This window comes from Neovison vison, chromosome 2 (assembly GCF_020171115.1).
Source record: "Neovison vison isolate M4711 chromosome 2, ASM_NN_V1, whole genome shotgun sequence".
NCBI classification, from domain to species: Eukaryota; Metazoa; Chordata; class Mammalia; order Carnivora; family Mustelidae; genus Neogale; species Neogale vison.
In genome coordinates, this window is record NC_058092.1 from 84,994,639 (window position 1) to 85,017,597 (window position 22,959).

The window sequence follows — 22,959 nt, forward strand, 5'->3', positions numbered from 1 at the left end:
TTCTCTCTTTAAACCTTTCATATGAATATTTTATATAGTCTCATTATAATACTAATATAATATTATTAATTTATAATATTAATTTATTCAATAAATATTTATTAACAAGCTACTCTGTGGCAGATCCTGATGATACAATGGTAAATAAGACTGTCATGCTCTCTGACTGTGAAGTTTGTTATTTAATGGGGAAGACATTCATTTAAAAAAAAAGAATTACGCAAAAAAATTTAATTACTTTCAATTATGATAAATATTACAAAGCAAAGACAATTTTCATTTGTTGCATTTATTTATTTACAAATACATGTTGAAAACCATGTTACATTATCAGGGAACACACTGGGTGAAAAAAAAGATGAATATCAGAATCCCACTATCAAGAAGTCTAACTTGATATGTCTAGAAGAGATAAATACATACACAGTAAAAGGTGATATGGGACAGAATAGAGACGTATAGATAGTAACACAGAGACATAGAGGAAAGACTAGGACTAACTGGGCAGGTGTTAAATGTAGGCTTCTCATAGGACATTACATTTTAAGTGGGTTTGGAAGAATAAAAAAATATGGCAACAGAAAAAGTGTCAAGGTAGAGGACACTTTCTTTTTTTTTTTGGAAAAAAGGCACTGATGTAGGGGTGCAGTCAGTTAAGTGTTAGACTCTTAATTTAGGCTCAGGTCATGACCTTGAGGTCATGAGATCAAGCCCCACATCAGGCTCCACACTTCATGGAGGGTTGGCTTGAAGATTCCCTCCCTCTCCCTCTGCCCCTCCCTGACCCGTGTGTGTGTGCATGCGCACCCTGCCCTCTACATAAATAAGTAAATCTTTTTTTTTTAAAGCACTGATGAAAAAAGGATAATATATTTATAAAAAAAACTTATTGCTCCCATCACCTAACATATCCAAGAACTGTTGTGGGAAATGTAGAGGTAAAAATAAGTGCTCGTTGCCCTTTTGGACCTCCAAACCTAGAAGTTGTGGGGGAAAAAATGCACATGAGTCAATGGTATAAGACATTTGTTTATTGTATTAGAACTCCATGCCTTTCAGAGTCCATAGTCTCTCATGGTTCATCTCCCCTTCCAATTTACCCAAAGCACATACCCTCCCCAATGTCCATAACCCTATCCCCCTTCTCCCAACCCCCCTCCCCCCAGCAACCCACAGTTTGTTTCGTGAGATTAAGAGTCACTTATGGTTTGTCTCCCTCCCTATCCCATCTTGTTTCATGGATTCTTCTCCTACCCACTTAAGCCCCCATGTTGCATCACCACTTCCTCATATCAGGGAGATCATATGATATTTGTCTTTCTCCGCTTGACTTATTTCGCTAAGCATGATACGCTCTTCCATCCATGTTGTCGCAAATGGCAAGATTTCGTTTCTTTTGATGGCTGCATAGTATTCCATTGTGTATATATACCACATCTTCTTGATCCATTCATCTGTTGATGGACATCTAGGTTCTTTCCATAGTTTGGCTATTGTGGACATTGCTGCTATAAACATTCGGGTGCACGTGCCCCTTTGGATCACTACGTTTGTATCTTTAGGGTAAATACCCAGTAGTGCAATTGCTGGGTCATAGGGCAGTCCTATTTTCAACATTTTGAGGAACCTCCATGCTGTTTTCCAGAGTGGTTGCACCAGCTTGCATTCCCACCAACAGTGTAGGAGGGTTCCCCTTTCTCCGCATCCTCGCCAGCATCTGTCATTTCCTGACTTGTTGATTTTAGCCATTCTGACTGGTGTGAGGTGATATCTCATTGTGGTTTTGATTTGTATTTCCCTGATGCCGAGTGATATGGAGCACTTTTTCATGTGTCTGTTGGCCATCTGGATGTCTTCTTTGCAGAAACGTCTGTTCATGTCCTCTGCCCATTTCTTGATTGGATTATTTGTTCTTTGGGTGTTGAGTTTGTTAAGTTCTTTATAGATTTTGGACACTAGTCCTTTATCTGATATGTCGTTTGCAAATAGCTTCTCCCATTCTGTCAGTTGTCTTTTGATTTTGTTAACTGTTTCCTTTGCTGTGCAAAAGCTTTTGATTTTGATGAAATCCCAAAAGTTCATTTTTGCCTTTGTTTCCCTTGCCTTTGGCGATGTTCCTAGGAAGATGTTGCTGTGGCTGAGGTCGAACAGGTTGCTGCCTGTGTTCTCCTCAAGGATTTTGATGGATTCCTTTCTCACATTGAGGTCCTTAATCCATTTTGAATCTATTTTTGTGTGTGGTGTAAGGAAATGGTCCAATTTCATTTTTCTGTATGTGGCTGTCCAATTTTCCCAACACCATTTATTGAAGAGGCTGTCTTTTTTCCATTGGACATTCTTTCCTGCTTTGTCGAAGATTAGTTGACCAATCTGAGGGGTTTGCAGTGGCGGGGGGGTGGGAGGTTGGGGTACCAGGTGGTGGGTATTACAGAGGGCACAGCTTGCATGGAGCACTGGGTGTGGTGAAAAAATAATGAATACTGTTTTTCTGAAAATAAATAAATTGGAAAAAAAAAAAAAGAACTCCATGCCAAATCAATAATGTGATCCCAACAAAAGACCACAAAATTATTTTTTAAGATCTGGACAAATTAACATACTAAAAATCATTAAAGCAATATGACGAAAGAGCAAGAGGGGAGAGTGACCTACTTAAATATTTAAATACTTAACACTTCTATAATTTCACTGGCTTGGAATTGGTGAATGAATAGACAACTACAGGCCCAGGAATACATGTAAACTTAAAAATGGAAGAAATAGTGCTTTCAGTCAGTGGAAAAAAGCGTACTGTTTTGATTTTAAACAGAGGATGCTAAGAAGAAAATAAATAACTTTGGATCCTTCCACTGAGTGATCCATGACACTTCTTCCCTTCCTTCTCAAGTTTCCTAAGTATTCGGTCCTCATAACACTTCCTCTTGGTCATCCATGGGCTTGGCAGCAAGAACTGGGTTTAGCTTTCCTTGCTTCTCTCTCCTTTCTTCTGTGATTAGCTTGTCTGCAGAGAGACGGGTCTACCCCCAACATGTAGGGAACTTGTTCTAAATACTGTGTCCCTCTAGGAGGTATCCACAGTCTGGTGATGTTTTCTGGGCTGGGGCAGGAGGATTTCTAAATTGAGGCAATGTGGGAAGGTGGTGTTCAGTGGTAGAAAATCCACTTTAGTCTTATAAATAAGCAGTGTTTTGATATATGACCCAAGATTTCTGAAAGATCAACAAGGTCTGGCATTTAGCTTTAGGAAAAATGCAGACTTCGAGTCTAGTTAGTGTCTTGAGATTTGCAGTTGCTTGGCTAAGTGTAGACCACATGGGGTTTTGGCCCTAGTAGGTGGTACTGGTGTGTATCACACTCTGTTTTTACAGGTGTACCATGGCTATTAATGGCTGCAGCCTGAGCCAATAGCTTTAAGCCATAGACATAAAGCTGGTGAGCCATGCAGGCTTCATAACCTGCTGCCTCTGGGGATTACATCAGATTTGCCCAGAGATGAGTGGCCTTAAGCAGACAGTAGGCAGGCCTCACAGGCCCTCAGCCTTGCAGCTTGATTCTGAGCTACCTGGGGACAGCGTGGCCTCGCATTGCAGGGTAGACTGACATGGGATTCAACTGTTTTCATGCACTGATAGGCAGCATAATATTTGTTACTTTTTTAAAAAAGATTTTATTTATTTACTTATTTATTTATTTATTTGACAGACACAGAGAGAGAGATCATGAGTAGGAAGAAAGGCAGGCAGAGTGGGAGGGGGAAGCAGGCTCCCTGTTGAGCAGAGAGCCCCATATGGGGCTCAATCCCAGGACCCTGAGATCACGGCCTGAGCCAAAGGCAGAGGCTTAACCCCCTGAGCCACCCAGGCGCCCCTATTTGGTACTTTCCACTGTGAGCTGGTGGATGTCCCCATGAACCAGTGAAATTCTGGCTTTCATTGCTAGTGCTGGACCTGGAGAAGCAGTGTTAGAAAACTCGGATCCCATTGTGTACCTGGGGCCCTGTGTAGGGACAGATCTTGGGTTTGTGTGATTTGAGCTTGGGTTTTGAAACTTGGGTTTAGAGACTCCAGAGTCAGGTCTTGATTTTTGGCCGCTAATTGGTCTGGATTCCTTAATTATATAAACTGTGACCATGGATTTCGATTTCTCAAATCCAATTTGTATACAATCGAGGTGAACGTGGGGCAGAGGTGTTGGCCCTTCTCAGCCCTTGGGGATACAAGCTTCAGAAGCAGTAACAGCAGCTACAATTCAAGAATCTGTGGAGGGAATTTCTCTATTTGAACAAATGCAGGTAGGAAGAGAAAACCTTCCTAAGAGATCATTTTATTGGTTTAAGCAAGACCATGGCAAAAGGCAGGGCAACAGCCCCAAGGACAAAGTGCCACAAACACTCATTAGAGATGGTGTAGAGAGAACTCACTGAGTCTTAATACCAGAAACTCAGCATTCAAAGGCAAAATGGAAATTAAAGGATTTTCCACAAAGGAGACTTTTTTTTTTTTTAAGATGAGAATTACCCAGATGACTCTCCTTCTAGATTTTTCCCAAACAAATTTTAGATAATGGGTCATTGACTCGGGCAAACTAGTATAAAGTAAGGCTAAAATCAAGATTTTTTTTCTTCCACCCCCTTTGCCCAGACACCACTGAGACTAGTATTGTGCCCACTCTGGGACAAGTAGGAGCACAGGGTCACAGCGCTGTCTGGGAAAGCTCCTTCAGCATCTATCGGCGTCACTTACTTTTTTTTTTTTTTTTTTCAATTTATTTATTTTCAGAAAAACAGTATTCATTATTTTTCACCACACCCAGTGCTCCATGCAATCCGTGCCCTCTATAATACCCACCACCTGGTACCCCAACCTCCCACCCCCTCGCCACTTCAAACCCCTCAGATTGTTTTTCAGAGTCCATAGTCTCTCATGATTCACCTCCCCTTCCAATTTACCCCAACTCCCTTCTCCTCTCTAACACCCCTTGTCCTCCATGCTATTTGTTAATGCTCCACAAATAAGTCACTTACTTTTCAATCTTGAGCGTAGGAGCCCAGCTTTAAAATCTTACGCGTCCTTTTAAATTTCCGGGCTCCTTTAGACAAATGTCAGTGGCACATCCTTATTCCCGAGGCCCCGAAAGAATCTCCCATGATTCAGCTTCTGGGGGGCCCTGAATTCACCCAACATGGAAACCTTCCCCAGCTGAGCCTGAGCAAAACAGGACATGAAAGAGGATGGATTTGAGATTTTTATTCCCTTGAATACTTTATTCATTCAACTGGAGACGTTTATGTCAGACTTGGATTTATTTTGGACTTTCACTTTGCACTTAAAAAGACTCCAACTTTAGAGGTGATGTCTCCCCAGGAATTTGGTGATATGACAAGGTTTATATTAGAAATTTTGCAGCATCTCTGGGATGTTTTTATTTATTATTGGAATATCTTAATTTCATTATCATATTGGGTCCTATGGATAGTTATAATCTGAAATACGACTTAAGAATAAGCTTTTGGCTTTGAACACAGCATTATCTTGGCTTCTGTATAATTCATGTAGAGTAGTGACTCATTTTAGTGCCTTCCAGGCAAAATCTCTACTGCCCACTGGAAAGATCCAGAGAGGGCAGTGGTTACATGCAGGGGAATGGCTGTAGGAATATGGAGGCGTAAGGAGCAGCACCTTTATCCTCTGCCTTCTAAGGGCATGGCTAGGGCCCCTGTACCAATACGGATTAACAAGAGAATAGGATACATTTATTTAATATAAGTTTTATGCAAAAGGAGAGATTTCCTTAGGAAAAAAAGCCCTGAATAGCAGTTTTTATGTTGGTATGATGACGAGTGGAGAGTCATGAAAAAATGTGATAGGATGAAAAATGGTCTGAGCAAAGTGTAGTAAACTGGGGAGACAGCAAGGCCTGCCCCTTCCTCTTGGTGGTCCTCCACTCTCAGAGATAAGGATGGTCCTTTCCTCCAGGTACAAGGAGGGCATCTCACATGAGGGGCTCATGACTTGCTTCAGGAGAAGGTCCAAAAAATCCTTCCAGCACCTGCCACTTCCCAAATTCCTTCAGCCTGAAGTATTCAATACGCCCACGTACCATATTTTGGGGTAGTGTTCCTGAACCCGCGAAAAGCAAGATTGCCTGCTTAACTGCTGACTTCCATCTCCAAGGTACGCAGCCACACCCTGCTCGGTCATAGACTTAATAGTGAAGTCCAACGTATTAAGGACACAAAATGTGTGTGTGTGTGTGTGTGTGTGTGTGTGTGTGTGTGTGCTGCATACGTTTCATCTCTAATTTTCTAGTTTCCAGGAAGAAGGATGGTCCCTAAACACTAATAGCCTCTTGCTTTACCCCCTGCCATCCTCCCCCACAGCGGGTAACCTGCTGTTTTACCCAGGGTTGGGTTTTTTGTTTTTGTTCTTGTTTTTGTTTTTTCCCCTCAATTCACTGGCTTTCAATTACTTCAAATTCTAAACTGGGAACTTTTGGTCTTTTGTTCCTTTACCTCTTGCTCCCCAACAAGATAAGTGACCTGGGTACTAATGTTCTGTCTGGAGACTCAAAATTTCCTTCTGGTGGACAGAGATGAGATGGGGGGAGAAGGAATCAGCAGGCCCATTTGGGAGTCACATACTCCAAAAGTTTTCTCGGTCAGTGGTAGTCGTCACCAGGTATATTCTTTGGCCACTGCCGTAATGAATGCAGCCTAACCAACGCCCTACAGATCCATAGCTGGCAGCCACAGCCACTCAGCCTCACGCTCACAAGTGACAAGTAGGCTGGGGAAGGGGCTGTGCTCCGCCTCTCACATTCTGGTCCCAGACAGGAAGTACAGCAAACACCTGTGCCTGTACTTCTCATAATGAAGATCAGAAGCTCCAGAAAGGCCAGTGGAAGAGCTGTTGTCTCTTAAGGACTAGGTTTGGAACTGACATACTCTCACTCCCACCAACTGGATGGAGCTAGTATGTGGGCCAGGGTGACATTGGAGGGTCAAGGAAATTCTCTCACCAGAGAGGTCTTGGAGGTAGCCAGGGAGTGCCCATTTGTTGAACAATAATATATACCACCTGGAAATATTAAGATAAATTACTGTTTCCCATGCAGTTACTGTGACGAATAATTGATTAGAAGGCTTGCCTTTTATCTTTCCTATTCTGTCCACAATAGAAAGATAAATAGATCTCTCTCTCTCTTTTTTTTCAAGTGCCTTAGATCAAGAAGGCTTAATTTAATGGAAATATGCTAGAAAGAACTAAGATAAATTGTGTACAAATGATACAATCAAATCCAGAAGACAATGTATAAAATTTTTATCCTTCTAAATTCTGACAATTCTGCCCTTCATGTCTTAAGGTCATTTGTTAATTTTTTTAAGGTAAGAATAAATAGACAAAATATTTATATTAAGTATTTTGGTGGTTTCAAAAGGCTTTTACATCTATAATCCATTTGATTCTTACATCAATTCTATGAGATATATGTATATATTTATATATATTTCATATACATACATATAAGGTGTTAAATTTATATATGCTTAAAAATAAAAATAAAGGAGCACATGGGTGGCTCAGTGGGTTAAGCCTCTGCCTTGGGCTCGGGTCATGGTCTCAGGGTCCTGGGATCGAGCCCCACTTTGGGCTCTCCGATCAGCAGGGAACCTGCTTCCTCTCTCTCTGTCTGCCCCTCTGCCTCCTTGTGATCTCTGTCTGTCAAATAAATAAACAAAAATCTTAAAAATAAAATAAAATAAAAAAATAAAAATAAAAATAAAGGCCCAAGAATCAATGAACACTTGGAAGATTGAGCAAAGTCATACAATGAGGCTTTAATTCATATCTTAAATTCATATCTTTTTGCTCTCCTATGCTTTCTTTCAACCAGAAATCTTTAGGACAATTAAACAGACTCAATAATCTACACAGGCTATACAGTGATGATAATTTACCACAATATTGGCCCTTGTTACCCATAAACCCTTCCAAAGAACAGAAAGTTTATTCCGTATTTCCAGTTGTGTTTTTCATCCAGTTTTGGGTACTTCATTTATTAGAAAAGGGATTCTTTCTCTATGGTAGTTTTTTCTATAGGAAATACAGAAACAGAAGTTACATACCTATCCCGATTCTTCTACTGATCTGTATCTCTATCTTGATTCTATTTTCATACCCCCACTCTCGCCTCCCCCACTCCCATCCGTATGCCTACATAATCTCTAATTGCGTTGACTGGAAAAATGGCAGAATATCTGGAGTAGTAACTGCCTATTCAAAAAAAAATTACTCGGCAAGCCGTAGAACTAGAAATGGAATATTTGCAGCTCCGATTTTCATTAAAAGGGAGATTGTAGAGAAATGAGAGCAGTTTGGCAATGGTGTCCAAAAACTCAGGCAGCCGCTGCATCATTTTAGTGAAATTTGGGAAATGGCAATTTTTTTTCGGAAATGTGGTTTCCTGTAACGTAGATGTCTCAGTGGCAAATATTGTAAGATAAGGTGGCAGGATGAATGCCAGTGAGCACTGACTAGCGATGGAAAATAACTTCTAAAATCGTCACCAGCTTCTTTTAAAAGGAAGGGCAAGTGAGGTGACTCTATTTTGTAACTACAGAACTATACTTGCAGTTTTTGAAACGGTGTCCAAAATAATATTCTGCACGGTGGCTTTCCCTGAACCTGGGACTTTAGAAGATCATAGGTTTGGGTGTATGTGCTGTTTAAGCCAGGGCTGGATCAAAGCTTTTGTCCTAAATCGGATCTATGTTAAGGATAGAAAAAGAAACAACTGAAGAATCCTCTCTTTGCAAAACACTGAACAGTAAAATAAGTACTTAGAGACAAGAAGACAGAGCAGCCTTTATAAAAGTTGTCATATTTTGAAATTTGAATAACTACCAGAAACAACTCAATGCAATAGCTTATGGCTTCCACGTATATGTGTCATTGACAACCAATTAAAACCAAGTAGTGCAAGGACTAATATGCTATTTGAAAATTGTCTTATACTATGTTTTTTAAAAAACTAATAATGTTTTCATAAAGTTTATAATAAACTGTTCTTTTTTTTTTTTAAAGATTTTATTTATTTATTTGACAGAGATCACAAGTAGGCAGAGAGACCGGCAAAGAGAGAGAGAGGGAAGCAGGCTCCCTGCCGAGCAGAGAGCCCTATGCGGGACTCGATCCCAGCACCCTGAGATCATGACCTGAGCCGAAGGCAGAGGCTTTAACCCACTGAGCCAAACTGTTCTTTAACCCAACATATCCCCCCCCCTAGTTTTCCTAGGTCACAGTATTTCCTAAGCAAGGTGCTTCTCACTACAGACTCATGCATAAAAAAATCTGGCCCAGGAGAAACTATGTTTCCTTATTTGCCTCTATCCAGCAAAGAAAACCCTGTGCTTGTGAAACAAACAAGAAAATTTTAAAGTATCTCCTCATGATTTCTGGCATCCCGGCCATTTTCAAGCACCAAAAACTATACATCATTGTCAAGTAGGACAGACCAGAACCTGGATAAGCTAGTTTTCTAGAAAGTCAGTTTTTGATGGGAATTGCATTCTGTGGGCCCATTCTCTCTTCTCTTCCTGGATCTATAAAGAAGTAGGGGAAAATGCTCAAAACTAAACTGGATTTCTTGGGTTGTGATGGAGAAAAAAGAATATATAATGCAAATGTTTCATATTGCAGTTAAAAAATAAAATGTGTGGAATAGTGTTTTATTTCACATGAATTGTTGCAATAACCTTCCAGCCAGTCCCCTGCTTCTTCTACCCAGGCTCTTGCCCACACAATAGCCCAAATAGTTACTTAAAAATATGTTGTTTTATGTCACTTCTCTGCTCAAGACCTAGTTTTCTGTGGTTTCCCATATGTCTCATGGTAAAATGTAAAGTCCTCACCACAACCTGTAAGACCCTCCTTATCTCTTCCCCATCACCACATCAACTTTCTCTCTGATGCCATTTTCAACTTTTGGTCATTCTTCAGCTGCTCTGCTTCCTTACTGTTCTTAGGTTATGCCAAATGTGCTCCCACTTCTGGGATTTTTTATCTACCATTCCTTTGCTGGAAACATCCTTTCTCTAGAGAACTGCATGGCTTGGTCTATGATTTCACTGAAGTCTTTGCTCTAATGCCATCCCTTCAGAGACCCTCTTGGATCACACCCTCTTCCATGGCTCTGCCCAAGCAAACCACCTGCACTCTCCTATATTTGACAACCCTTACCACAGATTAGCGGGGTATACATTTCCTTGTTAATTCTTTTTTTGCCTCTACTCTCTACTTGGGTGTAAGTTCTATAATGCAGCCCTATTAACCATGAGATATTATAAGATCTCTTTCACAAATAGGAAAAGTGAGGATTATAAGGGTAAATAATTTGTCAAATATCACAATCACTGCATAACACAACCATAATAAAACCCTGGTTTTCTGACTCCATGCCCTACTTAATTTTCTTCCCCTAAGTACTGTTCTTGAAAAGGAAAAGCACTAATAACATGCCTAAAGATGGAGAAGGTGACTAGCAGATGTTTAGGAAAGTTCTTTCCACCTCTATCTCTCTAAACCTCCTTGATTAATTTCTACTCATACTCTTCCCTTTGCCTGCAGTTGTGTCTCCCTTTCTTGCCATCTCTTAATCCCTGTGTTTTTCAAGGCCTGTCTCAATCTCTTTCCCTATCATGAAAATTTCTGCCACTCTCCTCTTCCTTATGATCCTGATATTTTGAAGCAACAGAGTCTTTTCTTCAAGCTAAGCCTGAAGCTGAAGATAATAAGAAAATGCAACAAAACCAGAACTGTGTTGTTGAAGCCCATTGACAAGGTCCAGTGCCTCATCCTCTATTTTTTGCCATGACTTAGGTACCATCCAGGCTGCCAGGGGGTAAAAAGGAAATTGTTCAGGCCTTTCTCTAGATCTTGAGGTAAAGAAACAAGAAAGAGACTTCCTGGTTCATCTGGATAGGGTGTCAGCTCAGGCAGAAGAAATGGACACTTTTTACGAGATCAAAGTGATAAAAATATGATCAGTATTCCATTTAGGAGTCATATTTTTCAATCCAGAAATACAATGTCTGCAACTTTGTCTCAGTATTCTTTTCTTATTTTCTAATTTCTAAAATATATAACTCTAATTACAGAAAAAGCATAGCTACAATGCATTGGAAAAATTTCAGTACAGTTTTGTATCTCTGATCAAATTGGCGATTGTGGAAGGTAGATTTCAATCTATTTGATTTTGGTTTTCCTTGTCTGATAATCTAAGTTACTTAACTGCAAAATAGGGCTTGTCTGACCCTTCTAATGTCACATCTTTTTTAAAACAATGTATTTTCCAATTGCACATGAAACAAACATGAATATCTTAGTAATAGAAACCTCTTGAGCAATTTATCCTACTCACATTATTGTCCTTTTTCTGGAAAAGACTCCTGTATTGGGTGGAAAATTCACCCAAGGCTATGTCTGTTCTCGTCCCTCTCTCTAACCCTTATCATACTTGATCAATCCCCTTGGCAGACACTAGACCCAAGAGGAACAAGTCATATTCTCCCCCAGGAGTCTAACATTTAGAAAGGACAGATACAGAGCTTAAAAGTCTTTGGGTTTAAGTGATAGGACCCCACAGCTTTTTTAAAAAAAATACTGGAGATGGGGCGCCTGGGGGGCTCAGTGGGTTAAAGCCTCTGCCTTCGGCTCAGGTCATGCACGATTCCAGGGTCCTGGGATCGAGCCCCGCATCAGGCTCTCTGCTCAGCAGGGAGTCTGCTTCCCTTCCTCTCTCTCCCTCTGCCTGCCTCTCTGCCTACTTGTGATCTCTCTCTGTCAAATAAATAAATAAAATCTTAAAAAAAAAAGATGCCTTTTTGGAGATGCCATCTTTGGAGATGCCTAGTATCCTGTCAGTAAATTTCTTCCACTGCCTCCCTCATTTTTTTCAAAAGCGACAAAGTAGTTGTTTGCAACTTAAAGAAATTCTCTTTGCTTCTTTATATCATCTATCTTTCTATCTACCTATTATTATCTATCTCTATTCATCTATTCATCTGAGAAAGATGTTCTCCCGTCTTCATACTTTGAAATGCACTCTTCTTGGAAATAGCGATTAAATTTTATTTAGGATGTACATTATTCCAGTTAAACCATTGAAATTGTCCCATTAGACAATTAGATTCTTTTTTTCCCGGTATACCCATCATGCTCATAGCAGACGGTTCGAAGGATTCAATCCTTTGAACCTTTTCTATTGCATAGGCTCTGGCAATAAAGATCTAACACCCCTGATTAACAAATAGCTTCTGGTTGAGACAGTGCATGACTTGGAAACACCTCCTAGCATCTGGGCCTCAGTTTCTCTACCTGTGAAATAAGAGGGATTCTGAATTTAAACTTACTACTGCCTGAATTTAAACTCACTACTCCAAGTAAATTTAATGAAACTTATTTCCTGCTTGTAAAGACCATGTACTGTATTCTTTTTTAATCCTTATAGTCCTTGACATAAAGAAGGTGTCAACTAATGTTTGTTGAATGAATCTGAATATTTTAAACAATTGAGAGATTTAAATCTGTGCATTTAATTAGAATTTGCAGATTAGATCTGAATGTTAATTTTATGCTGGTGAGGTTTTCAAACTTTATAGAGCAAAATTTTCATATTATTAAATGTTAAGGATGTTCTGAGGAAATATAATTTTTTTCTTACAATTAAAAGTGAGTGTTAATAAGAACTATCAAAGTAATATGCTATTGACAGAAAGCAGATTAGTGGATGCCAGGGGCTGGGAGGGAGAAGAAATGAGAAGTAGCTGCTTAATATCTATGGGGCTTTTTGTGGGGGGTGGGGTGATGAAAATATTTTGGAAGTCAATAGAGGTGATGTTTGTACAACACTATGAAAGTAGTAAATGCCTCTGTGAATGTCACTTAAAAGAAAGACATGCTATCCAGAAATAATGTTAAAAAGTGGATGGGAAGAAAGAATCACCACATCCTTAAATTTTCATCATCTGGAGATTAATGTACCAAAGTGTAAATGTGTACTACTCTTTGAATAAAAGTCTCCCTTTTCACTCCAAGGATACAGATGGCTTAAAGAGTGAGAAGACAAGAGGTAAGATTTGAGTAAAAAAAAAAACAAACCCTTAGTCCTCATCAATTATAATTATTAGATAAGAAGAAGGTTTTCATGGTAAGAAGGTATTGATAAATATGCTTTTGTGAGGAAGTTAATGAGATTAACCTGCTAGACATATCAAATAAGTATGTAAAGGCAGGCAAATATTAAAAAGAGTTTCTGGTTATAGAGACTGTATCTGACTTAAATGCAAAAGCTGTATCTGAAACATAAAGTCCTTAAAAATAAACAATACCTATAAGACAGTGTGATCTTTAAACCTTCATTTGACTTTAAAAGCTCATTGTGCAGAGACTAGAACAACATATTGTTGTTGTTCTAACAACAACACGGTATTATACATTGCAGTGTCTTAGTGAAGGGCACCATCATCTTTTGATTACAAAAACCAGAGAGTCACTGGTCATCTTTGACACTCTCGTCTTCTTCATGTCTTCATGGCATATACTGCCACATCTGGTTGGTTTTACCCTATCCATTCACCCACCTACCTCTGTAATCTGGAATTTACATGTCTCCCAACATCCCCACCACCAGGATTCCATTCCAGTCTACAATTTAGCCCTCTTTATAGTTTGATTTGATTATAACATAACCATATACGGGGTCACTATAAGAACCTCCTACAAAAAAAAAAAAAAAAAAAAAGAACCTCCTATACATATGGAGCCTGCCCTAATTTGACCCAAACCTATTGTAGATGTAAGAGCCGGAAGGAGCTTTAAAACATGAGAATATGATCATGGCATTCCCCGTTTAGAATCTTCCAGTGATTTTCCATTGCTTTTAACATGGTTTATAAAGACCTATTAGGCTGACCTCTACCTGACTCTCCTCCAGTATCTCTGCCTTCCAGTCACAATAGCTTTCTAGCAATTTCTCAAGGACACCAAGCTTCTACCAGTTCAGGGCTTCACCCATGTTTCTCTGCAAGCAGTGATTTTCCCTCTCCTCCTATCTGCATTTAGATTCAACACAAATAATACTTGAGCACAGAAGTCTCACCTGATAACACAGATTAAATCAGAAACCTCAAATGCTTTCATAGCACAATGGAGTATTTGTTTATAACAACCATTACAGTTTTAAGTCATGCCTTTTTGAGGCAAATATTTTAATTTTATTCTTTTTTTTTAAGATTTTATTTATTTATTTGACAGACAGAGATCACAAGTGGGCAGAGAGGCAGGCAGAGAAACAGGAGGAAGCAGGCTTGGAGCAGAGAGCCTGATGCGGGGCTCAATTCCAGGACCCTGGGATCATGACCTGAGCTGAAGGCAGAGGCTTTAACCCACTGAGCCACCCAGGTGACCCTAATTTTATTCTTTAGTAGACTGCAAGCTCCTTGAAGAGCAGAACTCTGTTTCTTTTCATGATTGTGTTTCAGTGACAAAGAATAAATGAGTTGACAGCTGACTAATTAAACTAGAAAAGAATCTAGCAAGTGATCCTGAGTTATTATTTGACAATTAACATTCATAGTAATCATCCTCTTTCCCCAATTCTTATTGGCGATGTCACCGAATTTAGCACTTAAATGCCCTACAATCCATTTATGATTTTCGTGATGCTGCCAATTAGCGTGCATCGCTGTAGGGAAAGAAATGTGTCTAATATATCTTTATGTGGGAATATCTATGTAAGGATATATGAGGTGTCCCTCTGGTGCCTTATGTAATGAAGAACGTGTAGAAAATGCCCATAAATACCTCTTGCTTAATTGATATCTTTCTTTTTGTTTAGACACTAGATTGCATTTTAGCCATATTTCCCCAGACCACCAGGCTCACTTAATGTCTACATATAGATATTTTATATATACGTGTATATATACATATATATAATATATATGTATACCAAACTAAAGAGGGCCAAAGCAAAACTCTTGATTTCTGCCCCCTGAGCAAGTCCCTCATCTCACCGTTCTCATCTCTGTAAAAGGCCCTATAAAGGGACTAAAGTGATCTTTTGAACACGCTACCACCCTGCTTAAAATTTTCTATGAGATATATGGTAACATCTAAAGTGTTCACTGTAAACTAAAGTTCTTAAATGGTCTAGGCCTTGTCTACATTTGTAACCTCATCTAAAAACTTGTTGCCCCTTGTCTTCCTGGCTCCAGTCACACTGACTTCTTGAAAATCAACCTTGTCAAGCTTTAGGCTTCTTGCATCAATTTCTATTTGCCTAGAAAGCATTCCTCCTGTCACACACATGACTGAATCTATCTGTATCATTTTATTTCAGCTAAGTGTCACCTACATGGAGAGATTTTACTTGATCTATCCATTTTAAGGATGTAAATATTCAGTCTTTGTTTTTGAATAGAATTAAGACCCAGCCTGGGGCGCCTGAGTGGCTCAGTGGGTTAAGCCTCTGCCTTCAGCTCAGGTCGTGATCTCAGGGTCCTGGGATCGAGTTCCGCATTGGGCTCTCTGCTTAGCGGAGAGCCTGCTTCCTCCAATCTCTCTCTCTCTCTCTCTCTCTCTCTCTCTGCCTGCCTCTCTGCCTACTTGTGATCTCTCTCTGTCAAATTAATTTAAAAAAAATAAAGAGTTAAGACCCAGTGCAAGAGTAGGTTCATGGGATATTTTCTAGTTAGAGGGTTCCACAAAGGCTTCTCTGAAGATGTCATATTGAAGAATGACCAAAACTAAGTCAGAGAAGAGGCCATTCAGATACCCAGGGGACAAAACCTCAAGGCAAAAGAAAAAATGTGGAAGTCCTCAAACAAGAACTGGTGTGTTTGAGGAAAAGCAAGGAGGCCATAGTGGCTGGAATTGAGTGAGCATGAGGAATGTAGGCGATGAAGCCAGACTGTCAGCAACAGATCAGATCATGTAGCAATGTTGTAGGCCAGGTAAGGATTTTGGATTTTACATGAAGAAAGATAGTTAGCCCTTACAGGGTTTTGAGGAGAGCCATTATTTTATATATATATGTGTGTGTATATCTACATATACATATGAATATATATACATATAAACACAAATAAATATAAAATGTTATATTTTTCATAAAATTTATAAAAATTTTAAATTATAATTAAAATTATAAAATCTTTAATAAAATTTTATTTGTCAATAAATAATATATATTATATATATTTTTAAGAAGCTAAATGGATAAATGAACAAAAAATGAAAAAGAAATTAGTCTTGAAACACAGTACTGCATATCTCTCATTTTGTTGGCATCCATCTCACAACACAGAGAGGAGCTTTGCAAATGAGATCGTGTTGAACCAATTCTTGAAGTGTAACTGAGCACAGTATTTAGAGAAACCTCTCCTAATGTTGCCTGTGAGCCCTTCCTGCTTTACTTTTTTCTCCATAACAAGTATTACTGAATATTCTACATATTTCATTTTCTTCCCCATTTATTTGGGTCTTCTTCCACTAGAATAACAACTTCTTGAGGTCAGACAATTTGTCTTGTTTGGTGCTTTGGAGTATGTAGAATGGAGCCTGGGACAAGGCAGGTCTTCACTATATAATTGTTCAAAGAGCAAATGGAAATTTGCAGGTAGAATTTAACTGTCCTTTGACTGCCTTGTGTGTGATGCCATTTCCTTCCTTGGACTCAGCCAGTGACCCCACACTGGGGTCTGGAGGCTTGCAACACTCACTTCCTTTTTCCCTCCATAGAGTCCCAATGCCTCCTCTCCAGGAATGACTCAGTCTGAATTTTCCCTTTGGAACAAAAAGTGATTCCTCCCCCTTGTGTCATCTAAGAAAACACACTGAAAAAACTCTCCCATGCTGAAAGAGAGGTATTGATGGAAGGGAATAAAAATCATTGTGTACTTTGAGATTCAGAAGAACAATATATATGCATCTTATGTTTACCTTTGCCAAACCCTTGAAATAATGGCAGTCTGGACAATTTTGTATGTATCTTTCACAATGTATTTTCTGTTTATGAATTTTTTTTGGCTACCAACATATGGCCAAGATCTATCTTATTGAGTAGATCATCTGCTTTTAAATGAAATACATGATAGCAATAAGCAATTTCCTGCTGTGACAACAGTAGAAAGATTACAAAAATGCTTATCCCTCAAAAGCACACCCGTAATTATTGTCCAGGGTTACTCTGAGTGAAGAGATAAAATGTAATGAAAGAAATATATCTTTTCTGGGGGAGAAAAAAATATGTATACTTATGTGTATTTAAATATAATGGACACATTTAAAGCATATTCTCAGAATCTGAGACATATAATTCCAGTTTGCACTAGTTTCAAGGTCATTCATAAACTGTGAAATCACAGTTGCCGATAGATATTGTAGATGTCATAGGGAGTAACACATTGACATACTGAAACAAATTGTTCCAATGTTTTCATGTCTGTGTAATGCTTTGCACTGTAAAATCTTTTTTTTAAAAAAGTGCCATTGGCAAAGGAGAAAATAGTCCAGAGTTAACAATGGAATATAGCTTGAAATGATTAAAAGTAAAATCAAGTCATATCTCTTTCTATTGCGCTTCCTTTATTGAACTTTGCAGATATTAGTGTTTGTTTGTTTGTTTGGTTTTGACAAACAGGAGGTCTGTGGCAACCCTGTGTCAAGCAAGTCTATCTGCACCATTTTTCCAATAGCTGTTGCTCACTTTGTGTCCCTGTGTCACATTTTGGTAATGCTTACAATATTTCCAAGTGTGTCCAACATCATCATTATTACATTTGCTATGGTGATCTGTGATCAGTGATTTTTTGATGTAACTGTTGTAATCATTCTGAGGGGCCATGAACTACATCCATACAAGACAGTGAACTTAATAGACAAATGTTTTTTGTGTTCTGATTGTTCCACTAAATGCTGCTGCCATCTCTCTCTTTGAGCCTCCCTATCTCCTGAGACACAAAAATATTGAAATAATTTCAATATTACCCTATAGTGGCCTTTAAGTGTTCAAGCCAGAGGAAGAGTGATATGTCTCACTGGTAGCCTTGCTTCTGAATTCCTTAGAGACTTACCTACCCCAACCCCCATTAATTAAAAAGTATATAATCAGTTACTCCTCACAATCCCAGTGCAGCTCTTTCTTCCCATGGATCCTGTCCCTGTGCTATAATAAAAGCACTTTTTGTGTGTGTGTGTGCTGGAAAAAAAAAATCAGTCAATCAGTCAAAAGCTAGAAATGATTAAGCTTAGTGAGGAAGGCATGTCTAAATCCAAGATAGGCCATAAAGCTAGTCCTCTTGTGCCAAACAGTCAAGTTTGCGAATGAAAAAAAAAAAAAATTCTTTAAGGAAATTAAAAATGCTACTCCAGTGAACACACAAATGACAAGAAAATGAAACAGCCTTATTGCCAATCTCGAGAAAGTTGTAGTAATCTGGATGGAATATCAAATCAGCCACAACATTCCCTGAAGACAAAGGCTAATCCAGAGCAAGGCCCTAACTCTCTTAAATTCTGTGAAGGCGGAGAGAGATGAGGAGGCTGATGGAGAAAAGTCTGAAGCTAACAGAGCTTGGTTCATGAGGTTTAAGATGCTCCCTCCATAGCAGAAAATGTCAAGGTGCTGGTGGAGAGTCAAGTCATCCAGAAGGTGTAACTCAGATCATTAATATAGGTGGCTTCAATAAAAACCAGATTTTCAAAATAGGAAAAAAAAACAACAACAGAGACTTCTGTTGGAAGAAGATGCCATCTAGGACTTCCATAGTTAGAAAGACTTGACGTTGAAGCTGGTTCTCACTGACCATTCCAAAACACAGGGCCCTTAAGAATTATGTTAAATCTACTCTGCCTGTGCGCTATAAATGGAACAAAATGTCTGAATGACAGCACATCTGTTTATAGCATGGTTTACTGACTATTTTAAGCTGACTGTTGAGACCTTCTACTCAGAAAAAAATATTTCTTTCAGAATATGACTGCACATTGACAATGCACCTGGTCACCCAAGAGCTGTGATGGACATGGAAGATGGGATTAATGTTGTTTTCATGCTAACACAGCATCCGTTCTGCAGTCCAGGGATCAAGGAGTGATTGTGACTTTCAAATCTTATTTAATAAATAGATTCTGTAAGACGACAGCTGTTGTAGGTAGTGATTCCTCTGATGGATCCGGGCAAAGTCAATGAAAAGCCTTCTGGAAATGATCCACCATTCTGGATGCCATTAAGAACATTCATGATTTGTGGGAAGAAGTCAAAATATCAACATGAACAGGAATTTGGAAGAAGTTGATTTCAGTCATCATGGATGACTTGGAGGGGTTCAGGAGATAGTAACTACAGAAGTAGTAGAAATAGCAAGAGAATTAGAGGTGGAGTCTGAAGATGTGATATCTCATGATATCTCATAAAACTTTCATGCCTGAGGAGTTATCTCTTGCAGATGAGCAGAGACAGCGGTTCCCTGATCTGGGATCTTCTGCTGGTGAAGATGCTGTGAAGATGGTTGAGATGATAATACAGGGTTTAGAATATGACATACACTTAGTGATAAAGCAGCAGTAGGGTTTGAGAGGACCAACTCCAAGACTGAAAAGAAGTTCTACTGTGGGTAAAATGCCAGCAAATAACCACATATGCTACAGAGAAATCATTCATGAAAGGAAGAGTCAATAAATGCAGCAAATGTCATTGTTGTCTTATTTTAAGAAATCGTCACAGCCGCCCCAGCCTCCAGCAGCCAACACCCTGGTCAGTCAGCAGTCATCAACATGGAGGCAAGACTTCTGCCAGCAAAAGGACTACAACGTGCTGAAAGCTCAGATGGTGGTTAACATTTTTTTACTTGCTCAGCAGGGAGCCTGCTTCTCCCTCTGCCTCTGCCTGCCATTCTGTCTGCCTGTGCTTGCTCTCTCTCCCTCTCTCTCTTGACAAATGAATAAAATCTTTAAAAAAAAAATTTAAAAGAAGGTATGTACATTTTTTAAGCATAAGGCCATTGCACACATAATAGACTACAGTGTAGTGTAAATGCAACATTTACATGCACTAGGAAACCAAAACTTTCATTTGACTTTATTTATTTTGATATTCATTTTATTGTGAGGATTTGGAACTGAACCAGCAATATTTCCAAGATATGCCTGTGTACTTTCTTTTAGAAAGAAAAATACACTATTTCTCATGATATTAACATTTGTCCTCTGGATGATTACAGCTGATCCTTGATAAAACTTGATATGATAGAAGAAGAGGGGGGAAATTATCTGTCAGTTCTCATTTTCTATAATAGATAGTAATGTCTAAATTTAGTGAAAGGACAGAGAAGAAAAGGGCTAGGCAGAAAGACACACTGAGTCGAGCATCCTCGGTGGTTTAGGTGTTGTAGAAAGAAAATGTCAAATAGCTAGATTAAACTGGAATTATCCCAGATGACAGTCTTAAATTATTTGAAAATTAAATTAATATTTAATTCTTAACATTAATGTTCCCAAGAATGTCATGGAGATTTTATGAAAATTCAAATTCCAGTTCATTGATTCTGAGGGTGTTGCTTGGGATTCTGCATATTACATAAAAGTCCCCAGGAAATGATACAGCTGTTTTTGGAGGACCATACTTGTTGAGTTCCGAGGTCTAGCACTTCACCCAGAAAATGCAATAAATTTTAATGTGACTCTACATAAAATGTGATTATTACAAAGAAAAGCATACTTCCAAAAATACATATAACTTTTCCCAAAACAAGATAAATGCTTCTATATCACCTACTGTTACATATTATTCACACCAAAGCTTATTTCTTCCTGTGAAATCGGAGAACAATCAAGAGATGATTACATTTTAAAACAGAAGCCTTTCTATATCACATATTATAATTTCACTCTAGATCTGAAATCACTTAATAGATGAGATGTTAGAATATTGCCCTTATAATATATCCATCAACAAAATTTTGGAATGATTAACCTGTCTTAGAAAACTTTTTTGAAGATTCCAACTAATGTAAATTTCTTTTTCTGAAGTTCTACCTTTTTACACTCTGAATTGTTCATTCTGATGTTTATTTATGTATTAATTCATACAGAAAAATGGAATTCAGGAGAGGACTTAAAAGATTATTCTAATGGTTCCAGAGAGAACTGATGATGGCTTCACCTAGTTACTTGCAGGAATGAAGAGAAAAGAGGAGGGATTAGAAACCAACAAACCAACCAACCCAGAAAGCCAAATCAAGAGGTTTTAGGTACATGCTATTATAAACTATTTTTTTCCCTTTTACTTCAGGCAGCTATCTCAATGCTATTTATTGAATAATCTATCTGCCACTGATTTGAAACGTCATTTTTATTATATACTTTAAGATAAAATTATCTCATGGAGACCAAGACTTATCTCTTTGATCTGGTCCTTTCTATAGATTTGCCCATTATGGGCCAGTATCACACCACTTTATTATTACATAGCACATTACTATTATATTTTTAAAATTTTCCATGATTTCTTTTCCAGAGAAACTATATAATCACTTTAATAGCGTTCCAATCCTGGTGGGATTGCACAGAATATTTAGATTGATTAGTAAAATCAAAATCTTTTCAGTGTCTCAATGGAGAACAGAAAATATCTTTGTTTTTAACTGAACTCTCCTTTTCTACCTATTAATAAAGCCAGTAGCTTATATATATTTATGAATGTTATACATTTACTTAAATTTCTTGGAAATTTAATTTATTATTATTATTGTTGTTGTTAGCTAACCATCTTTTTTCTTTTATTTCCTTTCTATCTGACAATTTGAGGGAGATTTTTAGAGCATGTGCAACTTATCTGGATCATTTAGATTATTTTGCAATTTACTGAGCTCTCTTACTGCTTCTATTGTTTTTTCAGTTAATTTCTTGGCATCTCAAAACCAGGATGATGCAGTGATATCATTTACGGACATTCATGTATTTTCGTTTTCTTTTCCATTACTCACACATTTTATTTTCTTCTCTAACTTCTTTGGCATTTGTATGACAATATTAAATTGTAGAAATGGCAGCAAGCATCTTTGTATTTCTAAATCCTGACATTAATAGAATTCTTTTATACCTTACTATAAAGCATTTTGCAAACTATGAGATGTATATCATCATTTAAATTTGACATTTATATAAAGCTGTTTTTAAACATAGTAAGATTTAGTATGTAGGGAAGTATCCTTCTATTCCTATTTTCTTCATGGCTTTTAAGAAGAAATTGGTACTGAATTTTAGCAAATACTTCTCAGTGTCTATAGATAAGATCATGTGACTTATCTTGTAATTTCTTAATATGATTCATCATATTAATAGATTTCTGATAATAAACTATCCCTTCATCCTATGGAAATTCTACTGGTGAATGCAAAATCTTAAAATATTTTATTATACTGTATTAATATTTGGGAAATATGTCATATTTTATGCACCAATATTCATAGGCCATTTTTTAAATTCTATGTTATCTTTGTCAGGTTCCAGTGTATGCACAATTCTTACTGTACAAAATAATTGGAAAGATTTCCTTTTCTTTCTGAGGTCAGACACAGTTTAAATAACAGAATGCTTCTATTTCTATTGATGATTTGAAAGAATCCACACCTGAAATTATCTGAATTTCAAATACTGTTCAAGGATATCTCTCGACATCTTTCTCAATTTACTTTGCAGTTATTTGATTTAGATCTGTTTCTTTTCTTGGGTTACATGATACAATTTATATTTTCCCAACAATGGCATTTTATCCTGGATTTCAGACATTATTAATTGAGAAAAGTATGAGTTTCTAATTTTTAAAAATCTTCCTAATATTGTTTCTAATGTAATCTTATTGTTCATTTGGAGGATGTATGGAGTTTTTTTTTTTCTT